Source organism: Sciurus vulgaris (assembly GCF_902686455.1).
Source record: "Sciurus vulgaris genome assembly, chromosome: 11".
Classification (NCBI taxonomy): Eukaryota; Metazoa; Chordata; class Mammalia; order Rodentia; family Sciuridae; genus Sciurus; species Sciurus vulgaris.
The window spans coordinates 76,647,065-76,664,212 of NC_136472.1; the positions used below are offsets into that span (position 1 = coordinate 76,647,065).

Sequence of the window (17,148 nt, forward strand, 5' to 3'; positions counted from 1 at the left end):
TGCCAAGAGCCACCATTCACACAAGGGACACTGACCAGTAGGCATTATGCAAGTTGCTTCACATATCTCCTTGAGGTAGAAACTTCTGCTTTCCGTTTTGTAACTGGTGGTGGGGGGGGGGGGGGGGGAAGCTTAAAGAATCTAGGAAACTTGCTTGAATGCAAACAGCTACCAGGAAGCCAAGCAGAGAATGCAACCTAAAATATACTGGTATTTTTTCACTGTCTTACATAGCACTTAAGTGCAATACATGAGAGAACCATTAGCAGTTAGAGAAAAAGGAACCCAAGACTTAGCTGTACCTCAATAAATCACTTTTATTTTATTTTTAGTTAGTTTGTTTATTGCAATGCTGGGTATCAAACCCAGAGCCTCACTTATGCTAGGCAAGCTCTCTACCACTGAGCTATGCCCCTCATCAATAAATTAGCTTTAAGCTTCTAGAAATAATGTCATATTAGCAATAACGAGGATTCATAAAACTGTCACAAACATTCTTTCAGGATAATCCTACAAATAACCCTGCCAGATTCTCATTATTATCCCTGTTTTATGGAAAGGAAACTGAGGAAAAGAGATATCAAGTAAATTGCTCAAGATCTTACACAGAAAGTATTATAGCTTGGTGGCACCAGACTCAGGACCTCTTCAGGGGAAAAGCTTGGGAGCTCTTTCTCAGTGGCAGGAAGTGAGCTGGACTCCAGTGTTGTGGAGATTCTTCCTGGAACATGGCTCCAGGCTGAGCTTCACAGCCGCTGTCACTGAGCAGCTCAGAACTATACTTTAGTTCATCCCGGTTTTATTTAAATCATTCAATCTACCAAAGGCATGCCTGTTTTACTTATTCCTTGAGAAGGAGAAACAGCAAGGCTGGGAAATGTTGAGGGGTTTTCGCAATATTATAGTGAAGTGCATCCTGGGGAAACCAATAAACAAAATGCAATGACTCAGGGGTAAGAGGCTTCCACTCTGTACCAAAGACAGCTCAAGACCAGAGTCAGAGGGACATCAGAACAGGGGCCATATCACAGAACCACATGATGCCTCCATGCCTTCCTCTGGAAAGTGGGGATCTCTCCAATCTCCAGAAAGCATCAGGGGCATTAAATGAGTAGATGGTACCACATGCCAGTCCCTCAAGTCATTTGTATCTTTATTCACCTGTACGCACCAGATGTTCTATTGAAGTGAACACTGAATCCTCATTGCCATGAGATATGAGATAGAGTCTATTGCTTTCCCTATTTATAGATGAGGTCATGGAAACACAGATCAGTCAAGAGCCCAAGGCAAGGAAGTGATGGCTCAGTGATGGGAACCCTGTCCCCAAAGCTGATGTTCTTTCCAACACCCTATGCTGTTTGACCAGAATCATCTCAGACACCTGCAGAAAATGGACACAAATGACCACAAAGAGGAATTAAGATTGGAAGAACATCCTGATCTTGAAGATAAATACTAGAATGGATAAGCCAGTAATTCCTAGAAGACAAATTAGGAGCAGCTAGGAGTCTCCTTTTATCTTGTAATAAAAGGAGCACAGACCTCAGTGCATATGTAGTTCAATTAAAAACAAAAAACAAACAACAACAACAACAAAAAAACTAAAGCTAAAAAAAATAATAAAGTTCAAAACTTTAAGAAACAAGTCAAAACTATCTCTTTATAGGTTACTACTCTTAATAATTTATTTCTTTTTAGTATTGCTTCAACAAATACTTTAAAAACATTTTTGGGTTTTAATCATATTACATTTAGTAAACACGTTGTATCATAGCATTTTTCCATGTTGTAAATCATATTTTCAAAACAATATTTAATCCGTATAATATTCCATAGTCTGACTTTTTTGTACTATATTTATCTAATCCAATTGCTTACCCCCCCCCAACAAATAAATACCACTGCAATAAACACTTTTATTCTTAAACCTTTTCTGCCCATCTCTGATTATTTTCTTTGGCTATATTCCTGGAATTGGAATACTGGACTAAAGAAAATGAGTGTTTCTAGCACTACTGACAATTACTGCCAGATTGCTTTCCTAAAAGGGTATATTATTGCATTTCCACCAGCAACATAGGAGAGTACCTGTCTCCCAGATCCAACATTGCCTTAAAATAATCTTGACTAATAAGAGAAGTAAAAAATAGTAGCATAAATTTGCAAAGAAGCATGGAGTGTTTAAATAATCTATCTCTAGTCATACAATGCACATGTGGCATTCCCAGGATTTGAGTTTGTCCTTCATCTACCAAAGCTGGGTCCTTAACCATTGCACCAAAGTGTTTGCCACAACTCGGGTTACTTAGCGATGGCCCCGTGGCAGCCACTGTTTATTAGGAAATTTTACATTAGTTTCACAAGTGCAAGGATTTTTGTGTTTATTCTTTGATTATCCCAAACTTCAAGACCAATTCTGCCCCAATAGAACTTTCTGCAACGATAAAAATGTTTTATAACTGCAATGTCCAATATAGTAGCCACTACCCACTTGTGACTCTTGAGTACTTGAAGTCTCGCTAGCCCAACTGAGGAAATGATTAATTGTATTTAATTTTAATCACATTTATTTTAAAATGTGACTAATGACTACCACATTGCAAAAGCTCTATACTATCTAGTGCATTGCAATAAATATTTATTAAGTGAAGAACATGTATGGTCTCCTAATTCCACCTAACTCATACTTATGTCAAGGCAAGAGTTGATCGCTTTCTCCCTCATCTCAGCATGTACATCTTGTTCTCTCAAATGGAGGGTTAATGCTATTTATCAGTCTTGTGAGGTGATATGAAGATCAGCTAATTAATGTTTGCAAAGAGCTGCATTACTGACTGATTCTCAGAATAATTGCACCTTAATAAAACATTTAAACAACGAGTTCTCATCCAGGGGCCAAAGAAGGGCTGGGTTTATTTAGCAAAATGCTGGTTTCTCTGACTCATCCTGAACTGGATCCTTTCACTGTGGACCTCATCAAAACAAACCACTTTCATCTGAAAGCTTCTACCCATCAGAAGACACTGAAACCTACCTTCACAGAGGTTTTGATGTCACAGTTTGATGAGTAAATTAATAATACAAACAAGATTGGGGAGGGTGGGTATTTAACCAACTTGAACAAATTGCTTTTAAGCTCTTAAGCACTTTAATTGCTTGCATGATAATGATGCAAATTTTTAAATGTCTTGATCCACTCCCAAAGTAGGCCCAGAAAAAAGGAGAAACACTTTTCTTCTAAAGGGAAACACTTTGCTAAGCATTCGGTTTTAATTACATGACATTCTACAAAATTATGAAGTTGCCATTCAAGAAAATGAAGGGTTTGGGAATCAGAGTCCTATGATCAGATTTTAGTCCTAGGCATGTGACATTGGGTAAAAGGCTTTGCCTTACTGAGCCTGTTTCCTCATCTTAGAACAGGGGACAACAGTAGCTACCTGACAGAAGGCACTCATGTTCACTTGTGAGTCTGTTTTACTCTTGCCCCATTCCTCCACCTCCTCCAAGCTCCTGGGCAACGGGACTGACTACACCCTCCCAGCTCTGACTAGGGAAATGAAGATGCCGATTCTCAAACTCCAGAAGGATAAATGGACACATCCCTTACAGTACCATTGTATAAATATAGACAACTCTTCTTGATGTCCCTAGTCATTACTGTTACTTTCTGAAATAAAATCAGAACAACAGGTAGATTGAAATTTTGTTACCCCAAGTGTAACAAACAGGGGACCAGAAGCCTGGCATTACCTGGGAGCTGGTTAGAAATGCAGATCCTTTGATACCCACAGACCTACTAAATCAGAATTTTCCTCTTAACACAATTTTCCAACAAGGTATGCACATGTTAAAATTTGAGAAGCACCAATTTATAAAACATCAACTCCACCCTCCTCTCCCAACCCCCAATTTTATAGAGAGGGAAGCTGACTCTAGGAATTGGCAAGTTTACTCAAAGCCATAAATGTACCAGCAGCAACCCTTTTGCTTGACTTTCAAAGGATTCAAGACCAGACTTTTAGAAAATCAACTGTCATTCCACAGCCAGCAAATGGACTTTTCAGAGAAAAAAATTCTTAAAACCTAATTTCTCAAAGATGTTAATGATTAAAATGAGGATATTAAGGATACACTTTCACCCTATTGGCTGTAGAGACAGTACTCCCATCTCATAAAGTCAATGTAGAACACAGAGCAAGGGAGGGGCTGTGTAATGGGGGTGCTGGCCACTGCTCCTGAGATCCTGCTTCACTTATGGCCTGTTTCCACCTGCTTTCCAAATGAAAGAAAAACCTGATTTGATGTTCAGAACATGACAAAGGACAGAAACATTCCCTTGCCTTCCCTAGTGAAACTGGAGTGGTTTAAGTATCAAAGGCAGCGTCTAAACCTCATCTGAAGTCAGAGTCGGCGACCAGCAGAGCAGGTTCCCTCTATGGTGACATGCTATCCAACAACCCTAAGGTGACCTCTTTTGCCTGATCTAAAGGAACTCCTGATGTCTCCTGCTGAGCATGGGGACACCTTGGAAATGAGAAGACCAGACTTCCCCCACTAGCTCCACGGAATTCTTTGTCAGATGACAAGTCATCTAATCACAGGGCACAAATCTTTTCTGGGTCACAGAAATCCAACATATGAAGGAGCAAGAGTGACAAATGTACCCTCTGATTGAAGTGGATCATGCAAGGAGGGGTACCCAACGACTTAAGCTTTTGAAACAGCAAGTAGGCATGTTGACTGATTTATTTACTGTGCCCTGGGATGTGAAGAGACTCAGTTGGGTTGACTTTTCCAATGCAATGCCATGTAGCTGATGGGGATAAGCTTGCTGGAGGACTATCCCCTTTGTAAGATCTCCAGGGCCACTCTGAGGCCCCTGAGCCAAAGGAAAGGGAAAAGCTGAGGAGGGGGAATCCACCCCCTCAGCAAAAGCTGGAAGACACACACACTTCTCTGAGGAACTGTTTGTCTTTCATCAAGGAGCCAGCCCCACCTACAAGGCTGAGGAACATATTTACATATTTCAACTCCACTGCTGGCTGAAGATCTACAGAAAAGTGATGATTCCAAGACAGCCAAGGAAGAAAAATGTTCTTGGAAAAAGGATCTGCCTGCCTATCAGGTCAGCAGAACAGCCCAAAGTTATGCAAATCTCCCGCTTAAGATGTACTCCTACCTTCCTCCACCACCCCAGCTCCCAAATCTATAAGGGGTTACAAAGTAAACCGCCAGGTTCTGGTTAAAAAGATGAAGGCATCACAGTTTACCCTACTGCTTTTCATGTGTGACAAAAGCCATGGTAGGTATAAGCCTTTGACTCTGCAACCCTACTTTCTAGGAATTTGTCTTGGAAATACTAACATTGCACAGAATGTACAGGGTAATTACTGCAGTTTTGTTAAAATGAAAAATAAACAAGCCAAAAAATTTGAACTGCTTAAATAAAGTATGTTACATTAAAACAGAGACTCTAGTTAGCCATTAACCATGTTGCCATAGCTGGGTGTAGTGGTGCATGCCTGTATTTCCAGTGGTTCTAGAGGCTGAGGCAGGAAAATTCAAGTTCAAAGCCAGCCTCAGGAACTTAGGAAGGCCCTAAGCAACTCAGTGAGACCCTGACTCTAAACAGCAATATAAAAAAGGGCTGGGATGTGACTCGGAGATTAGGTGCCGGTGGGTTCAATCCCCAGTACCAAAAATAAATAAATAAATTAATTAATTAAAATACTGCCATACCAGGAACGTTCTGAAATGGATAGATTTGTATGCTTATCATTAAATTAAAATAAGCATGCAAAATATTATAACTATGATCTCATTTTTCTCTACATTCATAAAGAAAAGTCCCAAGATAAATTCAAACTGTAGTGAAACTTATTTTGTTTTTGCTTTTCTTTATATTTTCTGAATTGTTATTATTTAGGCAATTAGAATAAAGATAAAAGTTAGGCGGAAAGCTGAGACAAAGTACCAAACATATAACCCATAGAGGACTAAGCACATATACATTGTTTCTTTAGACCGGATCCTTATGGAGGTTTTTTTTTTTTTTTTGGTTCCTTGGGATCTGGGCATGTTACCTTTCCTGGTGACTCCCACAGCTCTCTGTCAGTGCAAAGCAAAGATGGAGTATTTCAGCTTTCAGTTACAATAAGTGAAGTTGAGGGACATGTAAGAAAGCAGGTAAAAATTGGCCCCTTAGATCTAAAATTGACATTGATTTACCCGGGTAGACTCTTGGAACCAAATCTACAAGGAGGTGATTTAAATCCCATTGTTCTTCGGTTTCGTGTTTTAGAGTTATAGATATAAGAGAACTTAGTGGGACTGGAACAACCAAAAGCTTAGGATCCAGGCAGAGAAGCTGTTTGTTAGAACAGGGTAGAAGGCTGAGTACTCCGGTGAGGATTTGTACCACTGTGAGCTTATCAAATCTCATTTGCCTTCAACCTCCATCACAGTTTTAAAAAAGTGTAAATTGGCATCCTAGATCGAGTTCCTTGCTTGTGTTGTCCAACAATCTCTATCTTAAATTCCTAATCCCCTCTGTCCCACAGTTGTAACTTTTGATCTGGAAATATGGGGTTATGTAACATGCCAGTCTGCACAAGGGTATAATTCAGTCAGAAAAAGAGACCTGATGAAACACAAATTCTAACAAAACTGGAAATGACTTTTCTAAGAAAAGAGAAGATATTTTTGTTTCAAGCATTTGAAGCTAGTTTTAAATAGACTTTGCATGCAATGTTGCTGGTTCTTTTTGGGCTGTTGATTTCCCTGTCGAACCTTACCCAACAAATGCACAATGATGGAAAAGGAATGATCATCTTCAAAGGACCCGCAAAATGACAGAGGTTTTGTGGATGTTAATACTTGCAAGTGTTGTAAACTAGACAATATTATCCCATTTTACAGGGCAGAGAACTGAGGCTCCAAAGGCCAAATATATTAGATCAAAAATACCCAACAGAATCATATATGAAATAGAATCAGATTCTATTGAAGGAGAGTCCTTGGAAACCCAAACTGTTCACTATCACGATATCCACCCTTCTGCTGGAACATCTGCTGGCCTAAGAGCTCACTACCTCATATTCAAAATCATTCCATTCACTGGAGAACTGTCCTCCCATGGGTCCTGTTTGGGCTGAGCACTCATTCTGAGGCCTAGGGCAAGTGCTGATTCTTCCCCTCCACATACCTCGGTCTAATAGGGGGCTTATAAACTTACTGCCTGATTCTACCATCTCACCCCCAAAGAGGAGGCCTTGGTAAGAATAGGATATTGGCAGCAGACCCTGAAAACTCTCTCTAGAAGATAGAACGGCGACATCCCTGACACTTTGCTAACAGACTTCACAGGCCACCATGCACCCTGCCCCCACTCACTTAAGGACACAAACTTCCCTGAAGTAGTCCCCTAAATCCACAAGAATATCTATGCCCCAAGTCCTGCCTGAACAACCTGGAGACATTCAATTGCCCAGACCTTCACAAGGACCGACTGCAGGCAAGGCACTACCGAGAACAGGCATGAGCTCAGACTGGCCCAATCCCACTAGGTGGAAGGGCTGAGGGTCATCACCCTCATCAGAGAAAACAGATTCTTTCTCATCCTCACCATTCCCTTATAAAATCTAGAAATAAGGGAATTCCGTTTTCACGCTGTCTGGTTTCGCGCAAACCTCCCCTCTCCCCAGCACACACACACACACAGAGGGGGCGGTGTGTGGGGGGGGGTGTCGCAGAACTTGCTCCCATTGCCACCACCTGTGAAAACACCCTTCGTAAGTTTGGCAAAGAGCTCCCGGGAAAAGCCGAGCGGCAGGACGCCTGGAGCACACATGGGGTCTGGAAGTAGGGGCGCCGGCGGCCGAGGGGAGGGAAGCACCGCGGGGTCCCCAGCCTTGCAGCGCTTGGGGCTGGAACGTGGCGGTCTCGGCTCCGGTTTTGTGCCCAGGCCCCGCCCACTCGGCAGCCCCTTGAGCGCGGACCGCAGCTCAGGCCACCGAGGAGCCCAAGGCCCGGGGCGCCGGTCAGACGCTAGCAGATTTCGCGAAGTGGCCAAGGCCAACCCCGGAGGCCCCGGAGATTGCCAGAAGCTGGGGACGAGGGCCACGTGGGGCCACCGCCAGAGCTGGGGAGGGGGGATGAGAGGCGCTGGGAAACAGGTTGCCGCCGAACCCATCCCCTCCCCCTGTCCGCCCCGCAGCGACCCGATTCCCGCCCTGCCCCGGGAGCGAACCCGGCAGCCTCCTGGGCTTCCTCCTCCTTGCGGGACCCAGCGTCCGGGCCGGAGTTCCTTGGGCAGCCCGGGTGAAGGCGCCTTCAGCAAGGTCAAGGCGCGGCCGGCCGGCACCTGGGGATTTTTCCCAGCCGAGCACTGGCTGTGCAATCGCATTGTTAAGGATCATGGCAGCGGCAGGAAATCCGAACGGCCCCACAGGTCTACGCGAGGGAGGATTTATTTTACAGCGCCGAACATAGTCAGACCCGGGATCTCAGGGGGAGGGGATGCGGGGTTTCAGGACGCTGGAATGTGGCAAAAACAAAACACTTCCTACCCTTGCAAACCATCAATTCTGACCTCGGGGAGGGAGTTCAGGGCCACTGAGTCCCAGACTTCAGCTGCGGAGGGTTCTGTTAGGGCTGGGGGTGACATATCCCTCTACAGGCGAAAAACAAGATTTAAAAACACTATACTACTCTGGTTTCTCTATCACAGCCCATCAACGTGCTACAAGGCTGCGGAGGCGAAAGGAGGCAGAGAGATGGAGAAAATAAACGCAGTAGAAGCAAAACTGCTGTCCGCGATGGGAGAGGCGAGGGGATAGAAGCCATACCCGCATTCATCCCCATTCCATCCCCATTGGTGCTGGGCTAGCCTAGGAAAAGGCACATAATGGTAGCCACCTCCGGTAGAGGCCAGCAATCTACTTGCTAACCCCTCACCCTTCGTTAAACTGATCGGGAATGGCTGGGACCCCTGAGCATCTCCAAGAGGGATCAGGCATCGCGGGCAGGTTTCTAGACACGTGAAGGGCGCTGGGTGTAAAGACCGGGAGGGGCACCAGGAGAAGCCAAAGAAGAGAGTCTTTGGAGCTCCCCAGAGCACAGTCATTTTCCTAAAACGCTGTTCCCTGGAAGGCCTTCCAACACCCCCGAGGGAGACTCTAGGCTCTAAGAACTCAAAGAAATCTGAGTTCTGACCGGTTCTTTTCAGATTAACCCTGAATCCCCACCCACCCGGCCCCTGCCTCAGTAACTGGTTCTTTGGGGACAGCAGCATCAGCACCCAACAACCACCGCAGAAGTGGGCGCCGGGGTCCGAGACGTCCCCCGCTATCCACTCCTGAAATGGAAGCGCCCGGGTACTTACACTCCCCAAGCAGGAAAACTTTCAGGCTTGTCTTTCAAGAACCGGGTGTTCGCATCACAGTTCTGGGTTACCACTGAGGCAGCTTACATAATTGCCCGCGATGCCGTTCAGCAGATGTCCCTCCGTGCACGGCAGCTTGGCTCAGCACAGGGCCACCCTCTGGCCCCAGAGCTCGGGATCGTGAGCGTGTCCCACCGGCGCCTTCTACAAAGCAGCAGACTGATCTCCTGGGCTAGTCAAACGCCAAGTGTGCGCGTAGGTTCCGGCAAAACCCCGGCTGCCTCCCTGCGCCCCTTTCGCTGCGTTGGTGGCTTACGGTTAACTGCATCTTTACAAACCTTCTCGCCAGGGCTGGAGGGTGGGGTGGGAGGGAAATAGGGACTGGGTGGGTGATTGGTGCAGTTCTGATAAGGACTCCGCACCCAACTGAGCAGTTATACTCCTATGTACATATGGACCAGGCTGCAGAAATCACCCTAACATCTCACCGATAAGGTGAGCCAATTTCCAAAGTTAGAGACCACGCAGTTGAATTTCCAGTACTTTCCAACCTTGCCTAGGCGGGGGCAGGGCAGAGAAAAGGCGGGTAGTGGCCATCAAAGCCCACTGCACTGACCGGCCAAGGACTCACTGCTTGAACCACCCCTCCACCCTTCGCCCAAGTAGTTGGTTGTGTATTCCTCGGTTGCGTGTACACACACACACACACACACACACACACACACACACACACACACACACTCTCCGCGCCACCACCTTCGCGTCTGCTCCTCCAACGTAAAGATTGCAGTTTTAAATCGCAAGGAAAATGACTAAGGAGCTTCAACACAGAGCACCTTTCCCGAAGCTGGGGGTGAGAGCAGTCACACACACTCACACCCGGGAGCCCCACAGAGTGTACACCCGGTGGCTGCAGCCTCAACTTGCTCCAAGGCGAACATGAACATCACCGCCCGGCTGCCGCGAGACTAGGCGAGGATAGGCGGGCGCCGCGCGGGTTGCAGAGGGCGCGGGCTGGGGTCGCGTCTCTCGGTTCTCGACTCCAACTGCAGCGCACAAGGGGCCGCTGCAGCCAGCGCTCGCCTCGCAGGGTAGGCTGCAACCCTGGAGCCCGGCGCCGCCTCGCGGGCTTCTCCAGCGCCCGCCGGGAGTCTGGGGCGGGCGGGTCTGCAGAGGGGCTGCGGGCGACTGGGCCGTGGTTGGCGGGGAAGGAGAACCGGGCGCGGCAGACGAACCTGGGGCGCGTCGCCTCCTTTCCACCCGCGTCCACAGTCCCGGGCCCGCGCCCACATCTCTGCTGTTCCCCAACCCTTCTTCTCAGGCTCCAGTCCACGGCAGGCTCCGGGGGCTGCGGCGGCTGCGACTCCGGGCTCCAGACTGGCTTGCCTTGCCGGCAACCGGGGTCCTAGCCTCCCTCCCTCCTCCTACCCCCGGTGAGGGCCAGGGGAGCGGGCAAGCTCTCCTAGAGCCCTCGGCAGCCGCGGAGCTACCGGGTCCTGCGAGCGCAGAGGGGCCACAGGGCTGGCGAAGCGCCGCCGCGGTCCCTAAGGCGCTTTTCCGTAGAGCGGATCACGCCGCCTTACCGTGGCTGCAGGCTGCCACCGCCGGGGAAGCGGGGAGGAGGGCGACAGGGAGGCAAGGCGCCGCACGGGTGGCTCCTCTACCTCTCGGCGGCGCGGCTCCTCGGCTCCACGAGCCGGAGCGGGGCGCCCAGGAAGGAGCAGGTCCGGGCTCTGCGCTCAGCTCCAGTGAGACCAACAATAGCTCCCGCGGGGAGCGGAGCCCCAGCGAGCCTCCAGTCGCGCGCACACGCCCGGCTCCCGCTCCCGGCCGCTCCCGGCCGGCGTCCCTGCCAGCACTGCTGCCCCACATGAAACAGCTGCAATCCCGAGGCTTCTGGGGGGTTGGGGCGGGTGTGTGCGCGCGCGTGTGTGTGTGTGAGTGTGTGTGAGTGTGTGTTTAATAGCTTCCCTCTTCTTCCCCTCCCTGCCTGCTCGCCTGCCTGCCTCCGTCCCCCACCCTAGCTCTCTTACACACAGAGAGGGCGAGCGACACACACACACACACACACACACACACACACACACACGCGCACACGCACATGCAGGTTACATGAATGGGAGGCGGGAGCCAATCCTATGAGGCCAGGCGAACCACCGCGCACCGGCGCTTGGAGCAGGGCTGCACCACAGCGCCGGGGGGCGCCACACAGACGACGAGCGTCTTTCCCCGGTCCACTGGTCCGCCTCTCGGCTCACCCCAGTCTCTGTGTTGTCTCCAATATTTTCCCTCTCCTTCCTTCCGTGCTCTCCGCTTTCTCCATCTCTCTTCACTCCTTTTTACCTCGTTTTCTTTCTCGAATTCTCCGAGCACTCTCAGCTCGGTATCTTTCTTGGTCTCTTTTACCTTTCTTGCTTTCTTCCTAGCCCCCTTTCTAAAACTTTCTCCTCCCTTGTCCAGCCTTTCCTCTGCTTCTTCTCCTCTTGCCTTTGGTTTTCTCTCCTCCCTTTTCCTTCCTTCTCTTTCTCCTTGGCCTCTTGGGTAGTGTTGCCTGGCTTCCTCTCGTTCCCCATGTCTGTCCGGGGCCCTGGCTTCCTCCTTGCCTACCCGCTGGATGTTATTCCACACCCCCAACACTTTTCCAGGGATGGACTCCCAGTTGCTACTGCAGCACAGTCAGATGTTATTAAGAACTTGGCACTTGAGTTCCTTCTTCAGGCATGTAAGATGCCCAAAGAAAGGCCCTTCTTCCTCAGACAACTTCCCCCAAAACCATGGTAACAGCTACTGAATCGTGATACCAATCATTGGGAAGAGAGGGAAAAAAAAAAAAAAAAAAAAAAAAAAAATAGCAGCGAACTGTAGTCTAAGTGATTTCTATTCCTTGCCTGTCTGGATAGTGATCACCAGCACATCACCAAGGGAGTGGAATTTTTATAACATGGTATAGGCAACTTGGTGTAGTGGCAACTTGCAAAGGTTCTTGAAAGAGTCTGGAGGAATTCCCACCCCAAGCTTGCTGCATGCTCACCGTAGGACTTAGTGCAAGCCATTTTCCATTGCCCAGCCTCAATTTTCTCAATGGTAAAACAGATTATACCTACCTCACTATATGCTGAGGATTAAAAGATAAAACTATGAAAAGAAAACACTGGGCATATATGAGATGCTCAATTAATGGCCACCTACATCTGGCTGGTCACAGATTATAAACTGGGGGTTTGGATATCACTTTAGTACCTCCTAATTGAGGCATGTAGAAAGGCAGGGATGGGGATAGGGATGTGTAAGAGGTTTCCTCAAACCCTGTCCAATCTAGTCTTTAAATCTTCACAATAAGTTAACACCAGTGACAAAGCCTCCGAAACTAACTACAATGTCAAGTCTCTGCCTTTGGAAAGCATTTACCAACTTCATGTGCTCACTGCAGACATCAAGCTGGGTACCATCTCTGGCAGTCAGATTCAGTTCTTCAACAAATGTCTGTTGACTACCAACTCCGTGGCAGTTGTGTGATGAGTTCTGGACATTTCAGGAGTGAGGCAAATGGATCCTGCCTTCTGAACTTATAGTGTCCTGGACTTGTCTCATGAGCATATCAAGAGAAAAAGAGACAGGGAGAAGTGCCATTTGTTCACTGGACAAAATCTTTTAAAATATGAAGTCCATGGCAGGGGAATAATAATAAAGGGATCCTTGAGAGAACATTTTAGAAACTTTCAGGAGGTGCACCTCCTTTGACTTATGAGAAAACAGAGACCCACAGGCTAATGTAGCGGTTGAAAGTATGATGAGAAACAAAATATTTACATATTTACATAGTGTTCATTTCAAAGGGAAAAACAGTAGCTTCAAAGCAGAAAAATCTGGCAGACTCCACCCTAATAAAGAGATTAAGATCAGCAGCATCAGGAATGTGATAAATAGACATCATGAGCCCCCTGAAGTGATGCACTGAGAAGGACATAACGTCACTTCTGTGGCACCTTTGCCAGGAATGTGTAACCTAAATCTAATCATCGAGGCATGTCAGACAGGCCTGAAGAGGGCTATTCCATAAAGTAACTATTGCATGCTACTCAAGAATATCCAAGTTGTGAAAGACAATTCCAGAGCAGTTCAAGAGTGAAAGGACAATTTAATTGTATGGCAATAAATGCAACAGGCCATCCTGGATTGGATCATCAGTGGGGCAGTTTGCAAAATTTAAATAAAGTCTATAGATGACATAATAAGGGACTATCCTCTTTTCTGTTTTTTTGTGTTTAGGAAACAGGAAACATGCCACCTAAAGTATTTAGAGGTGCAAGGGGGGTGGGAAAGAACAACAGCAAGCAATCCTGCTCCAAAGACAGTATGCCCAGCCTAACCCTTGGGGGTAAGGAAAGATTTCCTGTAGGAGGTGGCATTCAAACTGAGTTTCAAAGGCAAGGCAGTTGTTAGCTAGAGCATGAAGGGAGAGAGATTGTTTTCTCAGTAGAAGTAACAGTATGCAAACAACATGGACAAAAGCATGAGACTGGCATAGCAGCTGAGTCAGGCACACCAGAGAGCGTCCTGGTGGAGTTCAGAGCAGTAAGTAGTGTTGACTGTTGAAGAGACCTGGAGGAGGCCAAGGATCCAAACATCCTGAGAGCTCAGTTACTGGGGTTGGAGTGGGGTAGAGAGCCATTGAAGGCTTTTATGTCAAGAAGAGATGTGATCTTGAGTATATTTGGAAAAAATGAGAAATAGATGGTTTGGCAACAGTGTGGAGAAATGGATTAATGATGGTAGCTTGGTACTGGTTCCAGATAGGAACCAGTAAGGCATTTACATAAACTAAGGTAGTTACCATGAAGATGGATAAGGGAGGAGATATATTAGATAGAACAAGGGTCTACAATGAGCAGATTTTGGTACCTGATTGGATGGGAGTGGGCAAGGAAAAGTTCAAGTGACAGGCATTTCTCAAACTTTGGTGTCTTGGTAGAGAGTGGTACTCACTATTCATTACATTATCAAGAGAATTCAGGAGGAAGTCAAAGTTTTAAAGGGAAGAGTAAATTTCAGTGTTAACACGTTGTAATCTAACTCTATAGCTGACTTAAGAATCCCCTGTCCCATAGGAAATAACTGTAAAATTCAGCCTGAGGCCTGCCAAACAGCCAACTCCATGTATTACCCAGAAAAGCAGGAGACTAGATCTAGTAGTATATAATTTGTGATATTTTTAACAGAATTGAAATAGCCTAAGATTAAGTTAACTGGGGAACAGCCTTTGTTGGAATATCATGCAGCCACATGTATGATCATGTATGTTTTCACCTAATTTTTCATGCCACAGAAAATGCGAATGTTATCAAGTAAAATTTAAAACATAGAATTCAAAAATTTTAATTACATAAAAATTCTCTTGTAGAAAAATTTGGAAAAACAAAATCCAACATGCCAAATATTAATAACGGTGATGGAATTATGAGTGATATATATTTTCTCCTCTCTCTCTCTCTCTCTCTCTCTCTCTCTCTCTCTCTCTCTCTCTCTCTCATTTTCTAACTTTTTCATGATGCACATTCATGACTTTGGCATAAATGTGAAGAACTGTTATTAAAAATAAAGACATAGCTCTGACCTTCACCCTCCATGTGATCCCATTTCACTGTTACTGTACCGTTCCCACTGCCCAAGAAGAGTAACTGCCTTTGGAGGGATTTTTGAGTAAAATACAAAAGCATTTAGCAAACCAGGGAAAATGATCACCTGGGTTGGAGAGGGGAGAAAGGGCGTTCTGAAGGCAGAAATGTTATTAGAGCTGTTAAAACTGTATATATTAAAGATGTTTGCATTGCCCTTATTGTTTCTGTAATATGTTATAAAGAAAAGAAAACAAAGAGTGGGGCCAAGAAAATGTGAGCTTTAAAAGGGCAAGTTTTAATTAGGAAACATATTTATTTGCAAAAAATACTTCTCTTCAGAGTCCAGCATTTACTACAAAATTGTTTCAGGAAGGAAGTATTTCAAGCAAGGAGACACAGAGGGGCAAGGGGCAATGCTTCCTGCCTGCTGTCTGATACTACATCAAATACACAAGCTTGTTACATAGGATTTAGACACCCACTGATAAGCGCCATCAAACTTTCACAATGAGAGGGTGAGAAAAGTGCCGCCAGAGGATGTACTTAGTCTTTGGAAAGGTTGCTGTAAATAGCTCCCTGGTAAGGTTCCCTCTGCATCATGATTTTTCATCTCATTGAAACGTTTACCATGTGGATAGGCTCCCCAACCCAAGTAATAATAGCACTGTACACAAACAGAGCCTGTTCACCTTTCCTTAGAGCTTCCACATCTGTTGATGCACTTAGTTCTTCACCCGTGGTGGCAGGGATCCTGTGAATTCTAGTTTGCAAGAGAGTAGGGGGACCCAGATAAGATCAAAGGGGCTGAGCAGGGGCTACAGCTAAGCAAAGAACAGGAGACATTCTTAGATAAACTTTTGTGTGGCTCTGGAGCTTCCACAGTACATTATCCATGTTGTCCACTGACTCCAGTGATAACCAGGTAGGGAGACCTATGGCTCCTGACTCAGCAAGATGGGAATGGGAATTAGCTCTCCAGAATTCTCCGCAGGCCACTGGCCTTTCCCAGAGCAACCCCATTTTTAAAACCCAGGAGAAGTGGTGATGTTTTCTTGGGCAGGGTAATTGAGTCCAACCTGTAAGCTGTCTCTTGGCAAGGTTTGTCTAACCTGTGAGCTATCTTTCTGTCTCATGGAAACACCTCTGCTTAGGTCAATCATAAATATTCTCTGTTAGGGAAATGGTTGCTTTTTCTCCTCCACCTCACTCCTCAATCCTAATGTTCAGCACAGGACCTGGTTTATAGGCTTTTAGTAAATATTCTTTCACTGAGAGAAGAAACAAATGCTAATAACAATAGCACGCATTGAGCACTGCACTGGAGACCAAGCAAAGGGCATTTATGTCATTTAAATTGCAGAATACAGTTTAATGTGGTAGCTGTGATTATTGTACCTATTCCATAGGTGAGGAAACTGAAACTTAGAGAATTATTGAAGGTCACATACCTACTAAGTGCCAAAGCTAGGTTCCATCTTGAATTGTTCCTACTACTGGATGGATGGATTGAATTAATGATGGTAACAATGAGGTAAGCTCTTCATGAATGGTCTGTTTAGTCTTGTATGGACTAGGCCATCCCATAACTCTTCATGATTGAGCCTTATTTACTTCATTGCATGTTTCACAGGCTGCAATTACTTGTTTATGCATTTAATTATTTTTTAACTCCTTCCCAACAGCAATGTAAGATGTAAGATACATGAATGGAGAGACCAGGTATATCTTGGCCACTGTTATGATCCCCAGCACCTAGAACAGTGCCTGACACAAAGTAGGTATTTAATAGATATTTGTGAAATGAAAAACGAATGTGACTCCCATCGTTCCTGTGCAGTGGAGAGCCTGTGAGCACATACGCATAGGCACTTGTGAAAGCTGGGTGTTTTACATGAACTCAATCCACCTCCATGCCAACCATTGAGGGCATGTGGTCCAGGCAGCAATGCTGAGATTCAGATGAGCACATAATGGCTCTGATGTCAGATTTTGTCCCTCCACTGACATTTGCTCCCACGTAGCAAGGAAAACACTGATCAGAAAATAGCAGCATCTGTTGTGGTCAAAGGTGACAGGCAGGCAAAATTCTGTGGTGGAAGCCTCCTCTCTGAGCAGGTTAGCCCCTGCTTTCACAGTGCAGAG

General features: G+C 46.1%; 1 protein-coding gene across 7 annotated transcripts in view; it reads right to left on the minus strand.

The window, feature by feature from the left end:
* Window positions 1–17,148, minus strand: part of TENM4 (teneurin transmembrane protein 4) — a 737,381-nt gene that overhangs the window by 700,465 nt on the left and 19,768 nt on the right. For 4 of the 7 annotated variants that reach the window (XM_079105086.1, XM_079105077.1, XM_079105076.1 and 1 more), the window contains exon 1: window positions 10,972–11,362. The exons of 1 other annotated variant lie outside the window; for it this stretch is intronic. The gene's annotated coding sequence lies outside the window, so the exon portion shown is untranslated. Of the gene's footprint in view, window positions 1–9,388; window positions 9,722–10,971; window positions 11,363–17,148 lie in introns of those variants that run through there. 2 more of the 7 variants (XM_079105078.1, XM_079105079.1) reach the window with 2 other exon arrangements.